Source organism: Chlorocebus sabaeus, chromosome X (genome assembly GCF_047675955.1).
Source record: "Chlorocebus sabaeus isolate Y175 chromosome X, mChlSab1.0.hap1, whole genome shotgun sequence".
Taxonomy (NCBI): domain Eukaryota; kingdom Metazoa; phylum Chordata; class Mammalia; order Primates; family Cercopithecidae; genus Chlorocebus; species Chlorocebus sabaeus.
In genome coordinates this window covers 26,651,981-26,663,828 of record NC_132933.1, presented here as the reverse complement: position 1 = coordinate 26,663,828, position 11,848 = coordinate 26,651,981, and positions in this window count along the sequence as shown.

Sequence of the window (11,848 nt, the reverse complement as noted above, 5' to 3'; positions counted from 1 at the left end):
TGTTTATGAATCCTAGAATTAATGTTGTTAAAATATTCATAACGTCCAAACAGATCTACAGATTCAATGTAATTGCTATCAAAACTCCAATGATGTTTTTCAGAAGATGCTTGAAAATTATCATAAGCATCATTATTTGGTTAAATATTCACTAAGTATCTTTCCTGTGCTAAGTTTTGGAAAATAAGGCAATGTTAAATGGGGTATCTTCTGTGACGGAACTGAAAATCTGGTTGAACAAACACTGCACATACATAAAGATATTAATTACAGTGTAAGGAACTAGATGCTGTGAGTAAAAGAGCATAATGGGCTATGCTACTGGGAGGTCAAAGAATGAATAATTCAGGAAGTCAAAGATGATCTGTGAATGCTTACGAGAGAAGAAAGAGGGGTAGGAGTTAAGTGCAAAACAAGTAGAAAGTACTAGTCTACATTTTAAAATGTATCTGGTGTATATATAAATATTTATTTGAATTTAACATATAAAACTATGCTGCCACTTCTATCCCATTCTTTCTTTTATTTTTTCTCTTATTGAGATATAATTCAAAAGACATATGTATTATTTTAAAATGTACAATACATAGTATTTAGTATACTCACAAATTTGTTCAACTCTCACTAGTATCTATCTCTGATCATTTCCTTACCCTCCCCCACATAACCTATATTAGCAGTTTTTTCTCATTTCCCCTCTCCCCAGTCACTAGCAACCACTAATCTATTTTCTGTCTCTATAGCTTTGCCTATTCTAGACATTTCAAAAAATTGAATCATACTATATGTGGTCTTTCGGAACAGATTTATTTCACTTAGCATAATGTTTTCATAATGTTTTGCATCTGTGGTGCAAAATGTATCAGTACCTCATTCCTTTTATGGCTGAATAATATTGCATTTGCATAGATATATCACATTTTATTCATCCATTCATCAGTTGAGCATTTTAGTTATTTCCGCTTTATGGCAATTATGAATGATGCTATGTATGAACATTCATGAACCAATTTTTGTATGGATATATATTTTCAGTTCTCTAGAGTATATACCTAAAAGTGGGATATAAGGCACCTCTATGTGTAACTTGTATAACTTTTTGAGGAACTATAAAGCTGTTTTCCAAAATGGCAATAGCATTATTTATTTATCACCAAAAATGTATATGAATTCCAATTTTCCACATTCTCACCAGCACCTCTTACCGATTGACGTTTTTAGAATAGACTTGCCTGTAGATACAAAGTGGTACCTTATTACATTATAGTTTTGATTTGCATTTCCCTGATGGCTCATGATGTTGAAAACCTTTTATGGGACTATTGACCTTTTGTGTATCTTCTTCGGAGAAATGACTATTTAAAATCTTTACCAATTTTTAAAAAATGAATTGTTGCTTATTTACCAAAGATGTCACCATTTTAAAAATAGAATTTATTTTTTGAATAGTTTAGATTCACAGCAAAATTGAGTGGAAAGTATAGAGTGTTCCCATATACTTATTGCCTCTACATATGCATAATCTGTCTATCAACATTCTACCCCAAAGTAGAACATTTATTACAATCAGTGAATGTACACTGACACATCATCATTACCCAAAGTCCACATTTTATATTAGGGTCACTCTTAATGTTGTACATTCTATGATTTTGATACATGGATAATAATATGTTCACACTATTACAGCAACACAGAGAGGTATCACTGCCTTAATATTCCTCTGTGTTCTCCCTCTTCACCCCTCCCTCCTCCTCACCCCTGGCCAACACTGAACTTTCTACTGTCTCCATAGTTTTGCCTATTATGGAATGTTATATAGTTGAAATACTACAATATGTAAACTTTTCAGATTGACTTCTCTCACCTAGTAACATACATTGAATATTCCTCAGTGTCTTTTCATGACTTGATAGCTCATTTATTTTTAGTGCTTAATAATATTCCGGCTGGGCAAGATGAGTCACTCCTGTAATCCCAGCACTTTGGGAGGCCTAGGCGGGAGGATCACTTGAGGCCAGTAGTTCAAGACCAGCCTGGCCAAAATGGTGAAACCCCGTCTCTACTAAAAATACAAAAATTAGCCAGGCATGGTGACACAGGCCTATAGTTCCAGCTACTCAGGAGGCTGAGGCAAGAGAATCTCTTGAAGACAGAGGAGGAGGTGGAGGTTGCAGTGAGCTAAGATTGCACCACTGCACTCCAGCCTGAGCGACAGAGCTAGACTGAGTCTAAAAATACATATATTCTGTTGTCTGTATGTACTATAGTGTAATTATCCATTTGTCTACTGAAGGGCATCTTGGTTGCTTTCACCGTTTGGCAATTATGAATAAAGCTGCCGTATATATCTGTGTACAAGTTTTTGTGTGGATATACATTTTAACTCCTTTAAACATCTATCAAAAAGTATAATTGCTGCATCCTTTGTTAAGAGTATGCTTAGCTAAGTAAGAAACTGCCATACTGTCTTCCAAGGTGGCTATACCATTTTGCATTCTCACCAGCAGTGAATGAGAATTCCTGTTCCTCCTAATTCTTTCCAGAATTTGTTGTTGTCAGTGTTTTGGATTTTGGTCATTCAAATAGATTGTGTAGTGGTATCTCATTGTTGGGGATTTTTTGCAATTCTTTAATGACATATTTAAAACAAGTACATATTAAAAATATTGGACAACTTTTAATATGTTTACTTGTTATGTATATATCTTCTTTGGGGAGGTATCTGTTGAGATATTTCATGTATTTATTAATCTGATTGTTCTTTTTTATTGTTGAGTGTTAGGTGTTCTTTGTGTACTTTGGATAGCTTTTCCTCTTTAAAAATTTTGTTATTTATCACTTTTGATTGATTTGTGTTGTTTATATGTTCCGGATACTAGATTTTTATACTTTTTCTGATGCTATGCATTCTCTTTTTACTTTCTTGATAATATCATTTGATGCACAAGTTTGTAATTTTGAAGAGTTCTGAATTATCTATATTTTTTGTTGCTTGTGCTTTATATATCATATATAAAAAACCATTGCCTAATCTATAATAGTGAAAACTTACCTCCATGTTATATTCTAAGTTTTAGCTCTTCTATTTATGTCTTTGATCTACTTTCAGTTAATATTTGTATATGATTTGAGTTAAGAGTTCAAATTCAATGTTTTGCATGTGGATATTCATTTGTCCCTGCATCATTTGTTGAAAAGACTATTTTTTCTCTCATTGAAGAGTCTCAGCAACCTTGTTGAAAATCAATTAAACATAAATGCATAGGTTTCTTTCTCTATTCTCAATTCTATTTCATTGATCTTTATGTCTACTCTTTTGCCTGCACAACACATGTTTTTTACTGTAATTTTGTGGCAATTCTTGAAATTGTAAAGTAGGAGTCCTTGAAATTTGCTCCTCTTTCTCAACATTATTTTAGATATTTTGAGTCCCTATTTAGAGAGTTTATTCTGGGTTCTATATGAATTTCAGCATTACCGTGTGAATTTCTGTAAAAAATCTAGTGTGGATTATAATAGACTTTGCAATGAATCTATAGATAAATTTGGAATGCATTGCCATGTTAACACTATTAAGTCTCCCTATCCAATAATGCACAACTTTTTTTTGTTTATTCACATTTCCTTCGATTTATTTCAATGATATCTTACTGTTTAACTTGTACAAGTCTTTTACTTATTTGATTAAATTTATGCCTAAGTAGTTCATTGTTCTTGTGTTATCAGAAATGGTATTGTTTTCTGAATTTCATTTTCTGATTGTTCATTGCTAGTAATTTTGGGTACTGATCTTGTACTCTGCAACCTTGCTCACCTTGTTCATTGGCTCTTATATTTCTGTGGTGAATTCATTTGGATTTTCTGTGTATATGATTATATTACCTTCCAGTAGAGAGTTTAACACTTTTTCCATTCTTTACATTTCATTAAGACTAAAAGTTTCCAGCTGAAACTTCCACTACAATATAGAATGGAAGTGGTAAAAGCAGGCATTCTTGCCTTGTTGCTGAAGTTAGGGGGAAATCCTTTGTAATTATTAAATAAGCTGTTAGCTGTATGTTTTTCATATTTTTTAAAAAATCAAGTTGAAATAAGGAAGTTCCCATTCACACCTAGTATTAAGAGTCGTTTATCATAAAAGGTTGTTGATTTTTTTCCAAATGTTTTGTGTGGCTATTGAGATGATCATGTTTTTTATTAATATCATGCTGTATATTGATTTACTTTTATATATTGAACCAACTTTACACTCTTGGAATAAATACCATGTGTTTCTTCATGGTATATATTTCTTTTATATGTTGCTGGATTTGTTTTGTTAATGTTTTCTTAGAATTGTTGTGTTTATATTTATGAAGGACGTTGGTCTATACATTTGTTATCTTGTAATGTTTTTGTCTGATTTTGATATCTGCGTAATACCGACTTGATAGAATGACTTGCTATGTGGTCCTACCTCTTCTATTTTCTGGAAAAAAGTTTGAAAGGAGTTGGAGTTAATTTTTTGCTTACTGTTTAGTAGAATTTACTAGTATTACTAGTAAAGACATCTGGTCCTGGACTTTTCTTTGTGGGAGGTGTTTTGACTGCTATTTAAATTTAGTTGCTTGCTATTCTATTCAGATGTTCTTGTTCTTCTTGAGTCAGTTTTAGTAGTTTGTGTTGTCTAGGAATTTTTACATTTCATTAAGACTAACTTATTGGTATATAATTCTTCATAGTATTCTACATAATACTTTTATATATATAAGAGCAGTAGGAATGTCATTGCCTTCACTGCTGATTTTATGAATTTGAGTCCTTACTCTTTTTTTCTTATTAATCAAGCTAAAGACTTGTCAGTTTTGTTGATCTTTTAGAGCAACAACAAGATTTTGCTGATTTCTTGTTTTTTTAAATTATCTATGCCATTTATTTCTGCTCTAGCATGTATTATTTTTCTTTTTCTGCTTGCTTTCTATATAGCTTGCTCTCCTTTCTCTAAGGTGGGCATTTACATTACTGATTTAAAGCTTTATTTTATAACAGGCATTTAAAGGTTTATTGTTTTTCTCTTAGCATTGCTTTAACTGCCACCCATTGACTGTGGTATACTATGTTTCATATTCATTCATTTCTAGTATTTTCTAATTTTTCTTGTGATTTCTTTCTCGAAAAGTTATTTAAACTTGATTTTAAAAAAATTTTCCATAACTTGTCAATTTCACAAATTTTCTCCAGTTACTGATTCTAATTTTATTCATTTTAGTCAGAAAATTATTTTGTATTATTTTAATCTTTTAAATTTATTTAAACTTCCTTTAGAGCATAACATATCGTCGGACATTGGGAATGCTCCATGAGAACTTGAGAAGAATGTGTAATCTGTCCTTGAGTAGAATAAGCTATAAATGTCTATTAGGTCTAGTTTTTTGTACTAAAGTCTCCTACTATTTATCTTCCATCTAGTTGGGGTTTTTATATTTTAAAATTAAGGTATTGAAGTGTCTAAAAATTATTATTATTATTAGTAGTAGTAGTAGTAGTAGTATTTTCAGATGCAGTTTCCCTGTTGTTGCCCAGGCTGGAGTACAATGGTGCGATCTGCGCTCACTGCAACCTCTGACTCCTGGGTTCAAGCAATTCTCCTACCTCAGCCTCCCAAGTAGCTAGAATTACAGATGTCCACCACCATATCTGGCTAATTTTTTTGTATTTTTAGTAGAGACGGGGTTTCACCATGTTGGCCAGGCTTGTCTCACACTCCTGACCTCAGGTGATCCACCCACCTCGGCCTCCCAAAGTGCTGGGACTACACATGTTATTTCTTTAGACATAGTTTTCTTTTGTTCCCTGCACATATTTAAAGTAATTGTTTTAAAATCTTGTCTCTACGTTCATATCTGGTCTGCCTCAGGGAAAGTTTCTATTTACTGTTTTATTTCCCATGCATAGATCATGCATTCTTGTTTCTTTGCATTTTTTGTAATGTTTTTGATAACCAAATATTTTATATAAAGTAGCAACAATAGAAATCAAATTCTCTACTTCTTAAAGTTTTATTTTTGCTTCTGTTTACTGATTTTGCTATTCTTCTGTTTAAGTGACCTGACTCCACTAATTTTTAAATTCTGTATTCTTTATATTGTCTGGCCATTACAATCTCTATTCAGACAACTTCGTGGTCAGCTAATGATTGGGCAGATAGTTTCTTAACTGCATAGAACCAGTAAGTCTCTGTCTTTGCCGATGGGCTCCATATGAATACTAAAACATACCTTTAGTACTTAGCCAAATTGGGTGTTTTCACTGTTCTTTTGGATATTTGGCTGTTTGTTTATTTATTTATTTATTTATTTATTTATTATCCTTTAAATTCTAGGATACATGTGAACAACGTGCAGATTTGTTACATATGTATACATGTGCCATGTTGGTGTGCTGCACCCATTAACTCGTCATCTACATTAGGTATTCCTCCTAATGCTATCCCTCCCCACTTCCCCTCCCCACAACAGGCCCTGGTGTGTGATGCTCCCCTTCCTGTGTCCAAGTGTTCTCATTGTTCAGTCTCCACCTATGAGTGAGAATATGTGGTGTTTGGTTTTCTGTCCTTGTGATAGTTTTCTCAGAATGATGGTTTCCAGCTTCATCCATGTCTGTACAAAGGACATGAACTCATCCTTTTTTATGGCAGTATAGTATTCCATGGTGTATATGAGCCACATTTTCTTAATCCAGTCTGTCATTGATGGACATTTGGGTTGGTTCCAAGTCTTTGCTATTGTGAATAGTGCCACAATAAACATACATATGCATGTGTCTTTATAGCAGCATGATTTATAATCCTTTGGGTATATACCCAGTAATGGGATGGCTGGGTCAAATGATATTTCTAGTTCTAGATCCTTGAGGAATCGCCACACTGTATTTCACAATGGTTGGACGAGTTTACACTCCCACCAACAGTGTATAAGTGTTCGATTTTTTCCACATCCTCTCCAGTACTTGTTGTTTCCTGACTTTTTCATGATTGCCATTCTAACTGGTGTGAGATGGTATCTCATTGTGGTTTGGATTTGCATTTCTCTGATGACCAGTGATGATGAGCATTTTTTCATGTGTCTGTTGGCTGCATAAATGTCTTCTTTTGAGAAGTGTCTGTTCATATCCTTCACCCACTTTTTGATGGAGTTGTTTGATTTTTTTCTTGTAAATTTGTTTAAGTTCTTTGTAGATTCTGGATATTAGCCCTTTGCCAGATGGGTAGATTGCAAAAATTTTCTCCCATTCTGTAGGTTTCCTGTTCACTCTGATGGTAGTTTCTTTTGCTGTGCAGAAGCTCTTTAGTTTAATTAGATCTCATTTGTCTACTCTGACTTTTGTTTCCATTGCTTTTGGTGTTTTCATCATGAAGTCCTTGCCCATGCCTATGTTGTGAATGACATTGCCTAAGTTTTCTTCTAGGGTTTTTATAGTTTTAGGTCTAACATTTAAGTCTTTAAACCATCTTGAATTAAAATTGTGTAAGGTGTAAGGAAGGGATCGAGTTTCAGCTTTCTACATATGGCTAGCCAGTTTTCTCAGCACCATTTATTAAATAGGGAATCCTTTCCCCACTTCTTGTTTTTGTCAGGTTTGTCAATGATCAGATGGTTGTAGATGTGTGTTATTATTTCTGAGGGGTCTGTTCTGTTCCATTGGTCTATTTCTCTGTTTTGGTACCAGTACCATGCTGTTTTGGTTACTGTAGCCTTGTAGTATAGTTTGAAGTCAGATAAGGTGATGCCTCCAGCTTTGTTCTTTTAGCTTAGGATTGTCTTGGCAACATGGGCTCTTTTTTGGTTCCATATGAACTTTAAAGTAGTTTTTTTCCAATTCTGTGCAGAAAGTCATTGGTAGCTTGGTGGGGATGGCATTGAATCTATAAATTACCTTGGGCAGTATGGCCATTTTCATGATATTGATTCTTCCTATACATGAGCATGGAATGTTCTTCCATTTGTTTGTGTCCTCTTTTATTTCATTGAGCAGTGGTTTGTAGTTCTCCTTGAAGAGGTCCTTCACATCCCTTGTAAGTTGGATTCCTAGGTATTTTATTCTCTTTGAAGCAATTATGAATGGGAGTTCACTCCTGATTTGACTCACTGTTTGTCTGTTATTGGTGTATAGGAGTACTTGTGATTTTTGCACATTGATTTTGCATCCTGAGACTTTGTTGAAGTTGCTTATCACCTTAAGGGGATTTTGGGCTGAGACAATGGGGTTTTCTAAATATTCAATCATGTCACCTGCAAACAGGAACAATTTGATTTCCTCTTTTCCTAATTGAATACACTTTCTCCTGCCTGATTGCCTTGGCCAGAACTTCCAACATTATGTTGAATAGGAGTGGTGAGAGAGGGCATCCCTGTCTTGTGCCAGTTTCCAAAGGGAATGCTTCCAGTTTTTGCCCATTCAGTATGATATTGGCTGTGGGTTTGTCATAAATAGCTCTTAGTATTTTGAGATACGTCCCATCAACAACTAGTTTATTGAGAGTTTTTAGCATGAAGAGCTGTTGAATTTTGTCAAAGGCCTTTTCTGCATCTATCGAGATAATCATGTGATTTTTCTCTTTGGTTCTGTTTATATAATGGATTACATTTATTGATTTGCATATGTTGAACCAGCCTTGTATCCCAGGGATGAAGTCAACTTGATCATGGTGGATAAGCTTTTTGATATGCTGCTGGATTCTGTTTGCCTGTATTTTATTGAGGATTTTTGCATCGAGATTAATCAGGGATATTGGTGGAAAATTCTCTTTTTCTGTTGTATCTCTGCCAGGCTTTGGTATCAGGATGATGCTGGCATCATAAAATGAGTTAGGGAGGATTCCCTCTTTTTCTATTAATTGGAATAGTTTCAGAAGGAATGGTACCTGCTCCTCTTTGTACCTCTGGTAGAATGCAGCTATGAATCTGTCTGGTCCCGGACTTTTTTTGGTTGGTAGGCTATTAATTATTGCCTCAATTTCAGAGCCTGTTATTGGTCTATTCAGGAATTCAACTTCTTCCTAGTTTAGTCTTGGGAGGATGTATGTGTCTAGGAATTTATCCATTTTTTCTAGATTTTCTAGTTTATTTGCATAGAGGTATTTATAGTATTCTCTGATGGTAGTTTGTGTATCTGTGGGGTCTGTGGTGATATCCCCTTTATCATTTTTTATTGCGTCTATTATTTTATTCTTCTCTCTTTTCTTCTTTATTAGTCTTGCTAACAGTCTATGTATTTTGTTGATCTTTTCAAAAATCCAGCTCCTGGATTCATTGATTTTTTGAATAGTTTTTTTGTGTCTCCTTCAGTTCTGCTCTGATCTTATTTCTTGCCTTCTGCTAGCTTTTGAATGTGTTTGCTCTTGCTTCTCTAGTTCTTTTAATTGTGTTGTTAGGGTGTCAATTTTAGATCTTTCCTGCTTTCTCTTCTGGGCATTTGGTGCTATAAATTTCCCTCTACACACTGCTTTAAATGTGTCCCAGAGATTCTGGGATGTTGTTTCTTTGTTCTCATTGGTTTCAAAAAATATCTTTATTTCTGCCTTCATTTTGTTATTTACCCAGTAGTCATTCAGGAGCAGGTTGTTCAGTTTCCATGTAGTTGTGCAGTTTTGAGTGAGTTTCTTAATTCTGAGTTCTAATTTGATTGCACTGTGGTCTGAGAGACAATATGTAATGATTTCTGTTCTTTTACATTTGCTGAGGAGTGCTTTACTTCCAACTATGTGGTCAATTTTGCAATAAGTATGAAGTGGTGCTGAGAAGAATGTATATTCTGTTGATTTGGGGTGGAGAGTTCTGTAGATATCTATTAAGTCTGCTTGGTGCAGAGCTGAGTTCAAGTTCTGGTTATCCTTGTTAACTTTCTGTTTCATTCATCTGTCTAATGTGGACAGTGGGGTATTAAAATCTCCCATTATTATTGTGTGAGAGTCTAAGTTTCTTCTTAGGTCTCTAAGGACTTGCTTTATGAACCTGGGTGCTCCTGTATTGGGTGCATATATATTTAGGATAGTTAGCTCTTCTTGTTGAATTGATCCCTTTACCATTACATAATGGCCTTCTTTGTCTCTTTTGCTCTTTGTTGGTTTAAAGTCTGTTTTATCAGAGACTAAGACTGCAACCCCTGCTTTTTGTTTGTTTGTTTGTTTTGTTTTGTTTTCCTTTTGCTTGGTAGATCTTCTTTCATCCCTTTATTTTGAGCCTATGTGTGTCTCTGCACGTGAGATGGGTCTCCTGAATACAGCGCACTGATAGGTCTTGACTCTTTATCCAATTTGCCAGTCTGTGTCTTTTAATTGTGGCATTTAACCCATTTACACTTAAGGTTAATATTGTTATGTGTAAATTTGATCCTGTCATTATGATATTAGCTGGTTATTTTGCTCGTTAGTTGATACAGTTTCTTCATAGTATCAATGGTCTTTACAATTTGACATGTTTTTGCAGTGGCTGGTACTGGTTGTTCCTTTCCATGTTTAGTGCTTCCTTCAGGAGTTCTTGTAAGGCAGGCCTGATGGTAATAAAATCGCTCAGCACATGTTTGTCTGTAAAGGATTTTATTTCTCCTTCACTTATGAAGCTTAGTTTGGCTGGATATGAAATTCTGGGTTGAACATTCTTTTCTTTAAGAATGTTGACTATTGGCCCCTACTCTCTTCTGGCTTGTAGAGTTTCTGCTGAGAGTTCTGCTGCTAGTCTGATGGGCTTCCCTTTGTGGGTAACCTGGCCTTTCTCTCTGGCTGCCCTTAACATTTTTTCCTTCATTTCAACCTTGGTGAATTTGACAATTGTGTGTCTTGGGGTTTCTATTCTCAGGAAGTATCTTTGTGGTGTTCTCTGTATTTCCTCAATTTGAATGCTGGCCTGCCTTGCTAGATTGGGGAAGTTCTCCTGGATGATATCCTGAAGAGTGTTTTCCAACTTGGTTCCATTCTCCCCATCACTTTCAGGTACACCAATCAAACGTAGATTTGGTCTTTTCACATAGTCCCATATTTCTTGGAGACTTTGTTCATTTCTTTTTACTCTTTTTTCTCTAAACTTTTCTTCTCGCTTCATTTCATTCATTTGATCTTCAATCACTGATACCCTTTCTTCCACTTGATCAAATTGGCTACTGAAGCTTGTGCATGCAGCACATAGTTCTTGTGCTGTGGTTTTCCGCTCCATCAGGTCATTTAAGGTCTTCTTTACACTGTCTGTTTTAGTTAGCCATTTGTCTAGTCTTTTTTCAAGGTTTTTAGTTTTCTTGTGATGGGTTTGAACATCCTCCTTTAGCTCGGAAAAGTTTGTTATTACCGATCTTCTGAAGCCTACTTCTGTCAACTCGTCAAGGTCATTCTCAGTCCAGTTTTGTTCCGTTGCTGGCAAGGAGCTGTGATCCTTGTTGATGTTGATGCTATTCCTTTCTGTTTGTTAGCTTTCCTTCTAACAGTCAGGACCCTCAGTTGCAAGTCTGCTGGAGCTTGCTGGATTTCAACTCCAGGTCCTGTTTTCCTGGGTGTCTCCAGCAGAGGTTGCAGAACAGCAAATATTGCAGAACAGTAAATGTTGCTGCCTTATCCTCCCTCTGGAAGCTTTGTCTCAGAGGGGGTCCCGTCTGTATGAGGCGTCAGTCAGCCCCTGCTGGGAGGCGTTTCCCAGTTAGGCTACTCGGAGGTCAGGGACCCACTTGAGGAGGCAGTCTGTCCATTCTCAGAGCTCATACTCCATTCTCGGAGAACCACTGCTCTCTTCAAAGCTGTCAGATAGGGACGTTTAAGTATGCAGGAGTTTCTGCTGCCTTTTGTTCAGCTATGCCCTGCCCCCAGAGGTGGAGTCTACAG